The sequence below is a fragment of the Anopheles funestus genome, chromosome 2RL (genome assembly GCF_943734845.2).
Source record: "Anopheles funestus chromosome 2RL, idAnoFuneDA-416_04, whole genome shotgun sequence".
NCBI lineage: Eukaryota > Metazoa > Arthropoda > Insecta > Diptera > Culicidae > Anopheles > Anopheles funestus.
The window spans coordinates 25477720-25491240 of record NC_064598.1 but is presented as its reverse complement, the minus strand read 5'-3'; the positions used below and the strand labels follow the sequence as shown (position 1 = coordinate 25491240).

Here is a 13521-nt window from a genome sequence, read left to right as displayed (position 1 = left end):
CTTCTGCGCTTCTTTCCCAATAATCCCCCCTCCCTCGGCGGACACTGCTGGGTCAATGGTGATAAGCCTCATCAAACAAAGCACACCACCAAAAGATCCTTTGACAGGAATTGAAAAGAACAAAGCGTACACGGATGGAGTGAAGCGAGCCCTTTGCTGTTTCTTTCATCCATTGGAATCGAACCGGAAATGGATCGAGACGCAACGAAAATAAATTTCACAAGCCGACTGAAGGAAACTGAAGAAGAAGAGTAGATTAATCTTTAGGAATAAAACAACAACATCCAACAAGTAAAAACACAAAACCTGAAGCATCAAAAGAGTAGCAAAGGCAGGAAAAGAAACAAACCAACGAAAGGAACATGGATTTCAATATGCAGATTATGACATCTACTTTTCTCTATGGTTAAGTTGTGTTTTCATGTGTGAATACATACCGAATGATTTCCGTTCTCTGTGCACCGGTTCGTTCTACCTCTTCCCGAAGTTTGCTTCCTTCTTTCACCGTTCCGATGCTTCTTTGCCGCTGCAGAACAACGAAAACGTCCTCCAAATGGGTGTGTTTGTGTTGGATTGTTTTATTACTTTCTCGCTCTCTACAGCGCGGCGACTACTTCCGCTTCCGTTGGCATCACCGTGCGCACTGTATTCTTCACTGTATCTGTCGTCGTGCTAACGCCTTGCAGTGATGGTTTGATCGTAAAGGATATCATGCTGGCAACACCGTTGCTCTGCACACAAGTCTCTCCAATATGCTTGGCCGTCTGCCCGTAGAACGTAACAATGTAGGCTTTGGCTTTTCTTTTTCGTACGAAGTTTGCACTTGTTTTGCACTCGTTTTGCTGTTTTTTTTTATTTTCACCACTTTTTCACCACCAAATCTGTCACTGAATATGGCCGGGCACACAAAGTCGGAAAGGTTTGGAAGGAGCGAAAACCGAAATGAAAAACGTGTTGCTTTTGCTTCACTGTCTACATTGGGATTGGAATTCTATTGTTTTATAACACGGAACGTGGAACGTTTATAGCTCGCAGCAACATTGAAGGGAAAATTCACTGGAAAAGGTACATCACACAATAAAAAGGATTTAAATAGCAAGAGGTTTCTTTTTAAAATTAAAAAAAAAATAGGAGATTTAAAATAGTAGCTAGGACAACTTCAAGAAACTTGAACAATTTAATGAATTTTAAAAATAATTTGAAGATGGGCACTTGAAATTTTGAATGTTGAAAAAGACAATATGCCGACCAACATCGGAAGCCATTTTGAGCAGTCAGGAGTGTCACCATTAGCTCGCACGGAAACCAGCAACGAGGGGGTTTATTTTTTGTTAACTAATTTTCAAGATTTTCACTTAAAGCACACTTCACGGTTTGCCCAAATGTACGCGCTTCCTTCTCGATAAGTGTTGCTGAAGTGTTTTGTCTCATCCCCCTGTACCGTTCGCCGTACGGTTCGCGAAGTTGTGACTTCACTCTGGGTGGCAATAGCGATCGTCTCTAATGTGGCTCGCCACCACTCGCCCTGCTCAAATGCGTCCCCTCCAACCCCTTCCCAGCCGAAAAGGGCGGCTAGCGAGGTCACCGAACAAGACAAAGCGATACGAATGAGAAGAAAAAAAAAACAAATGGTAGGACAACGAAATGAACGAAGAAAACAAAAGTGACACTATCTTGCGACACCCGCGATCGTGTCTCGTCTCCGTCTGCGTCTCCACCAAATTCCGTGTGTACACTCTCACTTTCCACCAGCAAAACTCCCCCCCCCCCCCCCCCCCCCCCTTTTCGCCATTTTATCGTCGTGTGTGGTAGTGAAGTTTGAAGAATTCACCACCAGCGCCGCGTCGTGACCGTACACCCGTGGGGGATGGCTAAGGGACGAGGGTACAAAATGTAAGTAAAACACTGCCAAAACAGGCTGCCACCATCGTACACAACGGATTAGAGGAAAATCAAAAACGTGGAGGAGGGCGGGATGAGAAAAGTGTGGGAAAACCAAAAATCGTGAGCCCAAAAGCGGTGAGGTGAGAAATGTTTGCTAGTTTATGCATAACGAGACGTTCCACCGATCCACAGCCACAGCATGTTGTGACGGTGGTCTGCCTTGCCGAATCCGATTGCTGTTGCAACCCCGTTAGCGATAAGTATTAAATTGCCTTTAATCAAACAGGATGCAGCTATCAAAGTTGGCTACTGCTGGTTTGCCCCGTTCAGTGTAACAATAGTCGAAGACGAAAGCATTCGTACGAGATGATAAAGCAGGACCCTAATACATCCTTCAAGAAACGACTGGACATTACCGCAAGACATTTTGAGGCATGAGGCGGAAAGAGCTTCCACAAAAAAAACGAACATTTTTCCATCGGCTGCTCGGAACCGGGAGGTTGCCGTTGCCTAAAGGGTTGTCGGCACGTTAAGACTTTACTAGGGGCGAGGGCAAGACAATGTTTTCGATCAACGGCAAACCAACAGCTTCCAAGGCCTACTAGCCTCGGGCATACCATCGACACTGCCCAAACAAACAATCGGAACTCTATTCCAATGCGACAAGTCTGACGAATGGAGCCTAAAAAAGTGCCTAAGGAGAAGGGGCCACGTGCAATGAGGAACTGCTGATGCAAAACCAAAATAAAAAAAAGTCTATGGTTGCTGTTTGACTTCGCAGAGCATTGTCTAATCTTTTAGAATAGCACTGACCGCTTTGATTTGGAATCTTTGAGCGAATACACGTCCAGTAGCGAGAAGGTTATCACACTTTTATCTCCTTTTTTTACGCGAAAAGGTTCACACTTTTCCAATTCCGAACAGAAGTACGATATTCCTCCATTTGTCGAAGCACAGCAGAGACGGGAAAATTTTTCCTCCAATAAACACACAATCCGAAACACAAACTGTCACAACTGTCACTAGGGCCTAGGGCTGAGCCCACACATGGGAAATGTTGTTTTTCCAGACGAGGAAAAAAATGGCCAGCATTAGTTGCTGTGGAAAACGCAAATTCACTAATGCTTCTAATGCTGGGCTCACACACTACTCTGCACGCAAAAAATATACACAAAACACTGCATCACACATCGTCGCCGTTCTAGCACCAGTTTGTTCTATCGTACACACACACACACAGCCACAGACAGAGACTTGGGAATGCTCACATGGAGAATGAGCATTGCCAGGCTGGAAGAAGAAAACACACATTCGCGCAATCGCAGCTGTCCACACGCACGCACGGTCCGAACAGGCACGAACAGAGGGATAAGAAGTTCGTCTGTGGCTAGAAGTTTTTCTCCTTACCGTTGATGAGTTGTAACAGCGCGGTTTCCCGAGCACAGCACGTGCGTCCGTATAGTCGCGCGTGAACGAGTGAATTAAACGCGAACGAATCGAACAGTGTACATTATGTACGCGTTCATGTTCGCGGACCGCCTGTCAACTTTGCTCTCCCGCGTGCTCTCGTTGCTCTCTGTCCATTCTCTCTCTCTCTCTCGCTCGGTACGCATTTTTTTCGTCGATTGTACAACATGAATGAGAGAAGATGGAAACAAATGCATTTTTGTTTTGTTTTTCTGCAGGGTTTATCGTTTTGTTGAAGAAGTGCGTAAGAGTTAATTATCATTATTATTAATATTACGTACAGCTACAAAATCAGTAGTACAGTACATAATTCAACTAACAACACAAGAAGAAATTCGTTGTCGTAATTTTTTAATAAAAAAATTAAATTTTTTTGTGTTTAAGAGAAGACAACCCAATACGAATGAAAGCGAAAAATTCGCAAACAGTCAAATTAATGCGCAACAAACCAAACTATACTAACGAACCCTGCAAACTTGCAGCTTCTCTCGCGTTTCGTCTACTTCTCTCACAGTTCCACCGCCGAACTGCATCAGCTGGAATCTCTCCACACACACACGGTCTCTCTCTCTCTCTCTCTCTCTCTGCTTCTCATTCTTATATGCAGTTGCGTTCGCTCCACGCATTGCCACTACCCACGGGCAATGTTGTTATCGTGGAACGAATGTGCATCACGGCTACCGCGATGCGCACGAAAGAGCAAGCGAAATGCACTTCTGCAGCATGCGCTCTCGCTCACCATCAATGGAATCCTGCGGCCGCATACCGTTTTCGGGTAAGGATGCAATAATGCCGTCGCTGTCACCGCCACCACCACTGCAGTTTGCATTTCCATGCGTGCGTGTGTGCATGGCCGACGATGACATTGAAACTGTGTGGCGAACGATGACTCAGGCCCGGCAGCTTACGGCATGCGGCAACAGGATTGATGGCAAACACGTAAAACTACTCGCGGCAGTGTAAACGTCCCTACCGGCTCGTGCGATCGAGAGGATGCACTTTTATCTTGTTTTATTGTTATGACCATCTAGCATTATCGACATTACCGAAGGGAGGGGTTTCCCCTGGGTAAAGCATGCTTTATTTTTATTAGTTTTATAAAAAATATGATGCTTTAAATAAAAATGACACTGTGAGCATAAAGTACCGGTGAAAAATTAGCAGTTAAAATCATGAGCAATAAATTTAAAAATAAATTTCAAGCAACACAGACAAGACATGCTTCAAAAAGGTCATTAAAGATATACAGTATAACATTGGTGTTATAAATAAAAGTAAGAAACTATGAAACATTTTTATGTACACTTAACCACACAGTCAGTTTTCTAAATAGAAGGTTAGGTTTCGCCTAAAAAACATCAAAATAAAACTCCTCTTCTTGAGCGTTGCACCTTAATACTTCAGTGCATGCAAAGAAAACACTAAAGAACAAGCTAAACAAAACTAACGATGCCTTTTGGGTGCGAAACATACGCTACAGCATTGTTTTGTCCTCACTTTTACTTGTCGCTTTTTTTGCGCTAAGTACGCAAATGAAGGTTCTGAGCAAAATGGTTAGAAAAGCAGTCACGGATGTGTTGCTTAGGGAAACGGAAATTGATGCTTTTTTTTCTTTTTGAAGACTAAACGTAAACATTACAGATTTTTTTAAATTTATTTTGTCTTCCATTACATCGAAAATCATGTGCAATTTCTGTGCCTTATAGAAGTGTGCAGGAAGCGAATGTCTGGGAACCTTTCCTAAGCGCAAAAGAGAATTTATACTAGAAAGAGAAATTATTAACAAAAAAAAAAGAAAAACGAAAAGGAAAAGCCTACTACCGTATTCTTCGGTGCAACGACCATGGGCATGGAAAAGAAGCATTCTTCTGCCGGTTTGGCACGTATTCTTGGCGTTTCGCGCACATTCGTGATGGTGCACGTCATGTACAAAGAAACATATACACCGATACCGTACGCACAAATGTGCTATGATTCACGGTCATTTTCTTTGCAAAATGCCTCCTTTCGTAAATATGTCGATTTGAAACAGCAAGCCGAACATCTCAATAATGCTTTCGCGCATAAATATGCACACCTTGAAAAAGAATGACGAATGATAGTTTGCGAAAGAAAAAGGCAAACGTCCCGAAAGGAAACGTTGGCAGTTTCTTATCAGTTTCAACTGCTAGAGTGTCACTTCCGCCCGACGGGTGTCGACGAGGTGTGTAATTTATGACAGACGTGGTGTGAATCGTCGGCAAACTAGTGTGTTATTTATAACCGCTTTTTCTTTACGAAACAGCGAACAGGCGATCCGAGGTGAAGATCAATGTGAGAAGGGGTGCATGTCGATCGTCGTCTTAGTGCGTTCCGGGAGGGAATATTAATCGTTGCCACACTCTGGCACACGGTTGATGACTTCCGGAATTATTAGATCTATTTCTCAAAGATGAATTTACATTTACGTTCTACGGATGACTACGGATGAAGCAACATAATTTTAATCGTGCTGTGAATTAGAACGCCATACTGTACGCTGCCCAAAAACCACTTCAAACAAAGCTATTTAACTTACTACACTCTCGACAAAGCTAAGAGAGTAAACTTCCTTTCATCATTTGTCGTCATTTCTTTACCACTTGAAGGGTATCACTTAAAAATGCAAATGTAAACCAAACGATTTCACAGAAATAAAAACACCTCATTCATGTCTGAACTACTAAACGGAGCGGGTATGACTTTTCACCAACACTTCCGTGTACGGTAAAAATTTCATTGCCCACAACCTCCCCAAACTCAAAACCATCCGAAAAAAACCCCGAATGATGGAAAGGCAAACTGTGGGCACAGCAGAAAAACAAGCCTCTAATAATAACAAGCCGTAAAATTGTGGATAATAAAACAAACAAAGATTCCGGTCCGGTCGAATGCGAGCGGAACGACGACTTGGGATGCTGGGCCCGAATGGGGGTGGGAAAAGCGAACTGACTCATGCCGGTGGGTCTGTTTGGTTATGGCCACACTGCTGTACCTCGCGTACAGTTATCATGTAAAAATATGTAAAAACATTAGATCATGAACAAAGCAGGCGATGCAACGTGAACGAACGATCGTTCAGTGCGCAACACGACCATTCCGGGGAGAGTGAGCGATTGATCGTTTCGCGGATGAAAACGAAGAGAACCCTACACTTTTTGGGCAGGAAGGGAACGCGAACGAAATAGAAAGGATGTATGTTTGTTTGTTGTGGCCGTTGGAAACGCTGTCGGGACAGAAGCGAATGGTTTTTAAACAAAACAATAACGAACTTTATGTGGCCAGGGTGATCAAAAAGGTTGCAAGAAAAGAATTATTTTTTTTTATTATTATGTACAGGCACTAACAATGCAACTGAGCTATACATGAGAATGTAATAAAATACGATGGCTATCTATATTACTTACAAATGTTTCAAAAGCCTATTTATATTTTGCTTTGCAATAGCGAAAGATTCACACGGAGATTTGTGTACTTACAATTAACAATTAAAACTAGTTGAGAGGTCATCAATTTAAATTGACGTTGTCTAGTAAATCACGTTTCTTCTAAAAATAAAGATACTTAAATAATAAATCTTATTTGTATTTAAGACGGAGTTGGGATAAAGGAACAATGAAGTTGAACAATGTTGTATATGTTGGTATCTTAAACAAGAGATCTTAATTTTTTGTAAACAACATGGAACAACATCTCCATTACTTTTTTGTTCTCCGAATTAGAGATCGAATCCCTAAGAAATGGTCTTTTTCTTCATTTCGTATTCTAGGAAATCATCCTTGGAAAACATGTTATTGTGGATCATGAGATCTTCTTGGGAGATCTTCTAGTTATAGCTTAACAAATAATCCGCACTTTTCATATTCCCTGCTTTGGTGGATACTAATAGTAAGAACAGAAAGTAAAATATCTTCCAGAAATATCAAAGTGAAACACTAAAATAGCGTATTACAGATATGTAGTACTCCTCTGTTAACGATCCTTCCACATTGGAAATAATAAATCTAGTCATTTCTGGAGAATTTCTGTTTTAACCGCCTAGGATTTTTAAGACGATCAAGATAAGATTAGATATTGAACCAAATGTAAATGCACGAGTTTGAAAAGAAACGAAAACAACCCAAAATCATAAGGACTTACATTGGGGGTAATGTTTTTACACGATCTTGAGAAACGTTTCAAAAGACACTAGATTGAACTAGCCGCATAGATGCGTAACCCAAAGGTAGAAGAAGAAAGGGCATAATAGTGGTATACCTTTATCCTCTAATATTCCATGTGTAAGTTAACCTGGTCGATTTCTCCATTGGTTACAAACTACAATACCGATCGCATTCGATTCGTCTATGATGCGATCGATTGTCCCCGAGGCATTTTACACGCATGTTTACACACCCAAGCTCAGGCTTGTCCAAACGGCGTGGCGAAGTGGACACAGCACACTGCTCTTCCGTCACCAAGCCTTCAGGTGGTGTGGAAACCAACGGGCAAAAGGGTGCAAAGCGCACGCAAAACCGTGATCATACCATTCGGCACGATCCGAAAAGACCGTACGTATCGGTTTGACAGCTGTTACCATGGCGATGCAGCTGATCGCGTACGGGAGAAGCATCGTGTGTTGGCGTAGCGTTAGTGTAGCAGCACCTTCTCTACCATCGTTATGGCAGCGAACGTATGGCCACGGTACGGTTCGTAACGAAAACAACAATCCCCCCATCCCCTCCCCTTAATGCCTAATGTTTATATTATGTTGCGCAGGCATTCAGCATGGTTCCCATCCGGGCTCGTCGCCCGGGTCTTGACCCACCCCTTTAACCGGCCACGGTTTTTAGCCCTTTAAGGAGTTGAAGATCATTTTCAAAGCGTGCACTCAAACACACAAATGGCTGATCTAGCCTTGCTAGGTAGACTCGTCGACTCATGCAACGAGCAAAACATTTGCCCATCCTGCCACCCCATCCCAGGGTCCATTACTGGCTGACCGTGCGAGAATTCGTTGCTATGGGTGAGTGTGGCGGAGGCTTTCTGGTCGTTAGTTGTGACCGACCGTTTGGAGACCTCCTAGACGGTGAGCAGCAGATAAATCATTCATGTGCACAACTGTCGCGGTACGGAAGATATCGATGGCTTAGTATTGACGCTGTTTGAGAGTTGTCCGGTCTCGGTTGCTACGGTAACTGGGCATGCATGACATGACGGTTGGCGACCATGGTGACAACGATGACGACGTACTTTGGCGCTATGATGGCGTCTGTATGCATGGTCCGATGGTGATGTGTGAGTTGTCCATCTAAAGCACATAATGTCTTCAAGAAATAGGAACAAATCCGCAACAGCTTTTGTTACTTAGGAAACACTGAATACAAGAGATTTAGAAGAATTTAGATTTAGGAGATTTTGAAGAATAGTTCTAAGCTTTACTAAGCCAATACAGATTTGCCTGAAGCGTGTCCTCACTTCATAGCGTTAAGTTACCTCCCATCGGGATCTTACTGTTAAGTGTTTGCCGTAGTAGAAACCAGACTGCTTTAGTCTGTAATAATTGTGATCGTTACACACTACCCAGAACCAGACGGGAAAGAGAGAACATTCCCAACATTTCTCAAAGCTAGTAGACCAGACGCCTTCTCCACGGTGACAACGAAGATCACACGACACTACGCTTCGACTAGTTCTGCCCATTCCTCGGACGAACCTTATCCAATTTCCTCGCACGTGAGTCTAAACATCGTGCCCAAAAGCTTCTGCCACCTTGGAGACGGTGTTAAACCTCACAGTCCTCCATAAGGTCCACCCGTCTCGCTTCCTTCTCGCTTCCGTCGCGGGTCAGTAGCGATCTCCCCTTTTGCCTTCGCATCTGTTCCACTGTTCGTGCACTGCTCAGCAGTCTCCTTTTTTGCGCACCATAATTGCACACCACCTTGAAGATCAAGCCCGGGTCTGATTGAACCGATCCGGTCTGGTGGAGACTGCGGACTGACGGGAGGGGATCGTGATCGACGAAATAGCTTCACGAACGGTAGAGCGGTCCATACCGGCCCCAAACGGTTGTGTGCCGGGGTGGCTCTAGCCATAACGCGTACAACAGGGCAGGGTAATGGCGCCGCCGGTGGATATAAATAATCGTGAAATCTTGAAATGCCCTTATACGGTTCTGGTCCTGGAGCGAAGATGAGGGAAATGCACAAAACGGAAGAGGAAAAAAAAATAAATCGCAACAAACAACGCAGAGCCTTTCGTCATTGACATTGAGCCCCGTGGCTACGATCGTCGGGTTCCGTTCGTGCTTCCGAATTAATATGGCCACGATATCGGGAATGGACGGGCGGAGGGAGTTGGGTTCTTCGCCCGCGGATCGTTGCTGTCGTCGCCACCGTGGAGCCACACCGGCGCATATGGGGCAGCATGGAGCCCAAAAAAAAAACAAAAACAAACGAAACGTCAAAAGTCAATGGCCACCGGGCAGCATCCATTGCCATCGGGCCGCATGAGCGAATGAGCTCGATTCGCAAATCGTTCAGCTGCTGCAGCTGGCGCCGGGGCGCACTGTGCTTCGATCGTTTTCTTACGCGGAGTCCATTTTCGCGGGTCATCGATATGCTAATGACACGCGCGCGCGCGCGGATGACGTTCGGTTGACAATTGGTTGACTGGGCTTGGCCACGGACACGGACGTGACCATGATGACTCATGATGATCGAATCTGGTGCGACACTGCCGGCGTTCGCTTACGTTGTCTACCCGCCGGGGGGGTTAGACGTACGTGCTTCCCCAATAAGTATCGGAAGCCATGAACTGACCTGCCCGAAGGTCTGGCTGATGTGATACAGCAGGAGCAGTGAAATGAGTGCAGCCAGATAATTATGGACCTAGGCGATCGAGCACAAGTCGGAACCCATGCCTTCTAATTATACATGCGTAAGGACCAACAAGTTTTGCATTTAGAAAGGTTTAGAACGTTTATGAAAACCGTTTCTAACTCCAAGCTACAAAAAATAGGAACTTGCATTTTTTTCTTGGGTCTTATTTCACCAAAGTCCTAAAAATCACACGATCACACTCCAATAAAAAATCAGACCTTAAAAATATAAGTATAAAAAATAGCAATCATTTCATTAGTAAGACAACAGTTATTCTGGTGATTAATTTAGTGTCTTGTAACAGGATGCCTGTTGACCCTACTCCCTCCCTGTACTCCTTTCTCCATTCTGTTCAACTCAGCTCCATCAGTATCGGCAATCTCACGCCAAAGGCAACAAAGTAATGCATAATTTGTATTTCAAACCTCGCGAACAGGCACAAGTATATAAATTAAACAGCGACACGGCCACGTCTCTCCCATAAGTCCCATGGGGATGTTCGTGTTCATGAACAGTGGACAAACGAATCCAGCATAAATTGTTGATCGTTTCCAAATAAAATGAAAAAAAGCATTAACACAACAATAGTGGTCAAGTAATCGTTCGTACTGCTTTTATCTTCTTTATGTCAGTACACGAGATTACTTCCTTGCTTTCCCAGAGTTGTCTCCAAAAAGAGCAGATGAAGAAACTGATCATCGGCGTGTTGTTTGCAGTTGGATGTAACTGTCCCTGCCGTAGCAGCTTCCTTCATTCTACATAACCCTTCCGACTCAAATACAACCACACACGAACACGCTCTCGTACCGGTTTAACCTCACACATAAACATGACACAGCGAGGGGTCAATTGACCGAACATCGACCGATCGATATGGCATACCGAAGGTTGAAACCGAGATTAATAGTACCCCCCACCCCCCCCTTGTAAGCATCACCAACGCTCTCCATCCTTCCTCCACAACATACGCATCAAAACCGTAAGCATGATCGTAGGTACGGGTTTAAGCATGATCAGCTAAAATATCCGTGTGCCACAGCTTGAGGAGAGACTTCTCTTCGGTGACCCGATTGGTGACCTCCAGAAGATCGAATAAGAACCAACCAAACAAACGAACGAGTGTGTGTCGGAAGGTGGAATTTCAGAAACATTTTTAAGGATGCTTCTTACACGATGTGCCGGACATCTTCGTGGTCACCTTGAAGGATAATGTGATCTTTCACACGCTTGCTTGGACACATGACAAATGGCAAAAAGGGTGACGCTAATAGTTGATTCGAAGAAAATTAATGTCTGATAAATCTTTGCCACTTCTCGGGAATGTTGTGTACGAAAAAGGGAAGGAAACAGGAGAAGCCCCAGTGACGGAAGTAATTATGGAATGGGTCAGAAACACACTCTTGACACTCTCGGTGTAAATATGACTGTGAGGAAGCGGAATGTGTGACCTCTCGCGAACAGAAAATATGTGTAGCTTAAAAAGGAACTTTAACAAACCTACTTCAAAAATGGCTTCCGATCATAGTGAAGCCGTTAGCATGATGAACCTTCATCCGTATATTGCATCATAAATTGTCATAAGCGATTGATTAAACATTTTATAACGCAAGATGCTATAAACATGTGCAATATACAAGCAATGGAAAATAAGTGTTGTGCGTTAATAAAGTGATTAAAGCTTTAAACAAACCACCCGTACCAAGGATCATCAGACCTGACAAGAACCGATGATCAATAAATACTATATTCAAAGGTCACGGTTTTTTTGTAATATAAACTAGCCACTCAACCGTTCCGTTCTATCGGAACACGAATAATTCATTCAATTTATAGCACATCAGTCCACTGCGGAAGATCCTCTTGTGCTCTGACCCAAAGCAATAGCTCTTACAGCATCCAACAGTAATAAGCAATAAAACAAGAGATAACGGAAGGATTTGCGCTAACTCGTAACTTTCAGTTGGCAAAAAAGCACGAACATGGCTTAATGAGGTTTTTGGGGTGTTATTGTGGCTGTATGGCATTTAAATTTTTTTCCGTTCCTTTCCAAGCGTACACGCATACATCAACCAACTGTGCCTGACCAATCTAAATGCGAAAAAAGAACTTCGGTGGCTTGTTTGTTGTCGGACAGCTGTTTGGCAAAGGCTTCTCCTCGAAATCCCATTCCTGCCTTCCGTCTTTGGCTCCGAGTTTTTCAACAATTCCATCCACAGGCGTTTCTGGGTGCTGTGTTTTGCGATACCGTTTGTCATGATAAAGTTCGGAAGCCCGACGGCACACGACACCATGAGTGGAACCCGGAGCAAATGGATGGAGCCTAGCATAGAACACACGTCTCCGTCCCGGCAGCGGGTCGACAGTTATCGGCACTGTAGTTTGTTGTTCCGCAGCCACCTTCCATATATGGGCAAGCGTAACCGAACGAGGAACGCGTATCGAATTTCTGCAAAGGACGTCCGCATTTTGTTGGAGCATGAGATCGGACAGCACCCGTTCGAGGGTTTAAGACGATAGTACATACATAGCTGTGTGTTTTGTTTTTGTTTCTTCTGGTTTGTTGCTATTTCTGCTTCTGCTTCTGGTTGTTATTGTACTTTTTTGGGGCCTCAATGCTCACCATTCCGTGTTCCGTGCGCGAGGGTCGGGTAACGGAAGGACACGCGATGGACGAAACGGGGGGTAGGATAAAATTATGCTTTCCTTCCGCACGGATCGCACGGGGAATTACTTCCGGCCAAGGGTTGAGGGACATTCGGGCAACGACTTTTCGGGGCGCCCAATGAACCCAAAACTGCAGATACGATGGCGTCACTTTGATCGACAGTGTTGGGTCTTTTAGGCTGATGTTTGACGAACTTTCAGTATCAATAATTTATTGATTTTAGCAATTTTTTCATATGAATTTTCTGCTAGCTGGGAGGGAATGTAACTATCCTTCTTCTTTTGTTGGTATCTTACAGTACACGGACAAAATTAGAAGGATTCTAATCGATCTCCACACTACTCACCCAAGGAAAGGAACGTCTTTGTGAAGTTCTTGCTTTCATCAGTACGACGAGAAAGAGTATATCAATTTTGCGACTGACTTGAACCCGCTTGACATGTCACGAAATGACCCAACTCGTCCCAATTTTTGTTACTTCCGGAAATAAGAAGTTTCATCGTCAAACCTCAAGCTGAGGAATTACTCCAATAAATGTTAGGCCAATGAGGAAGATCACTCAATCGGCACGAAAAGTGTTATCCAAAAACTAAAGACCACATTTAGAGTGTTCTATGCTCGTGAGTT

General features: G+C 43.9%; 1 protein-coding gene across 4 annotated transcripts in view; it reads right to left on the bottom strand.

The window, feature by feature from the left end:
- Positions 1–3395, bottom strand: part of LOC125760938 (GAS2-like protein pickled eggs) — a 35198-nt gene extending 31803 nt beyond the window's left edge. The window contains exons 1-2 of one of the 4 annotated variants that reach the window (XM_049421545.1): positions 3292–3395; positions 438–1056 (exon numbers count right to left, since the gene is read on the bottom strand). The gene's annotated coding sequence lies outside the window, so the exon portion shown is untranslated. Of the gene's footprint in view, positions 1–437; positions 1057–3027; positions 3272–3291 lie in introns of those variants that run through there. The other 3 variants (XM_049421548.1, XM_049421546.1, XM_049421547.1) reach the window with 3 other exon arrangements.
- Positions 3396–13521: the final 10126 nt, after the last annotated feature.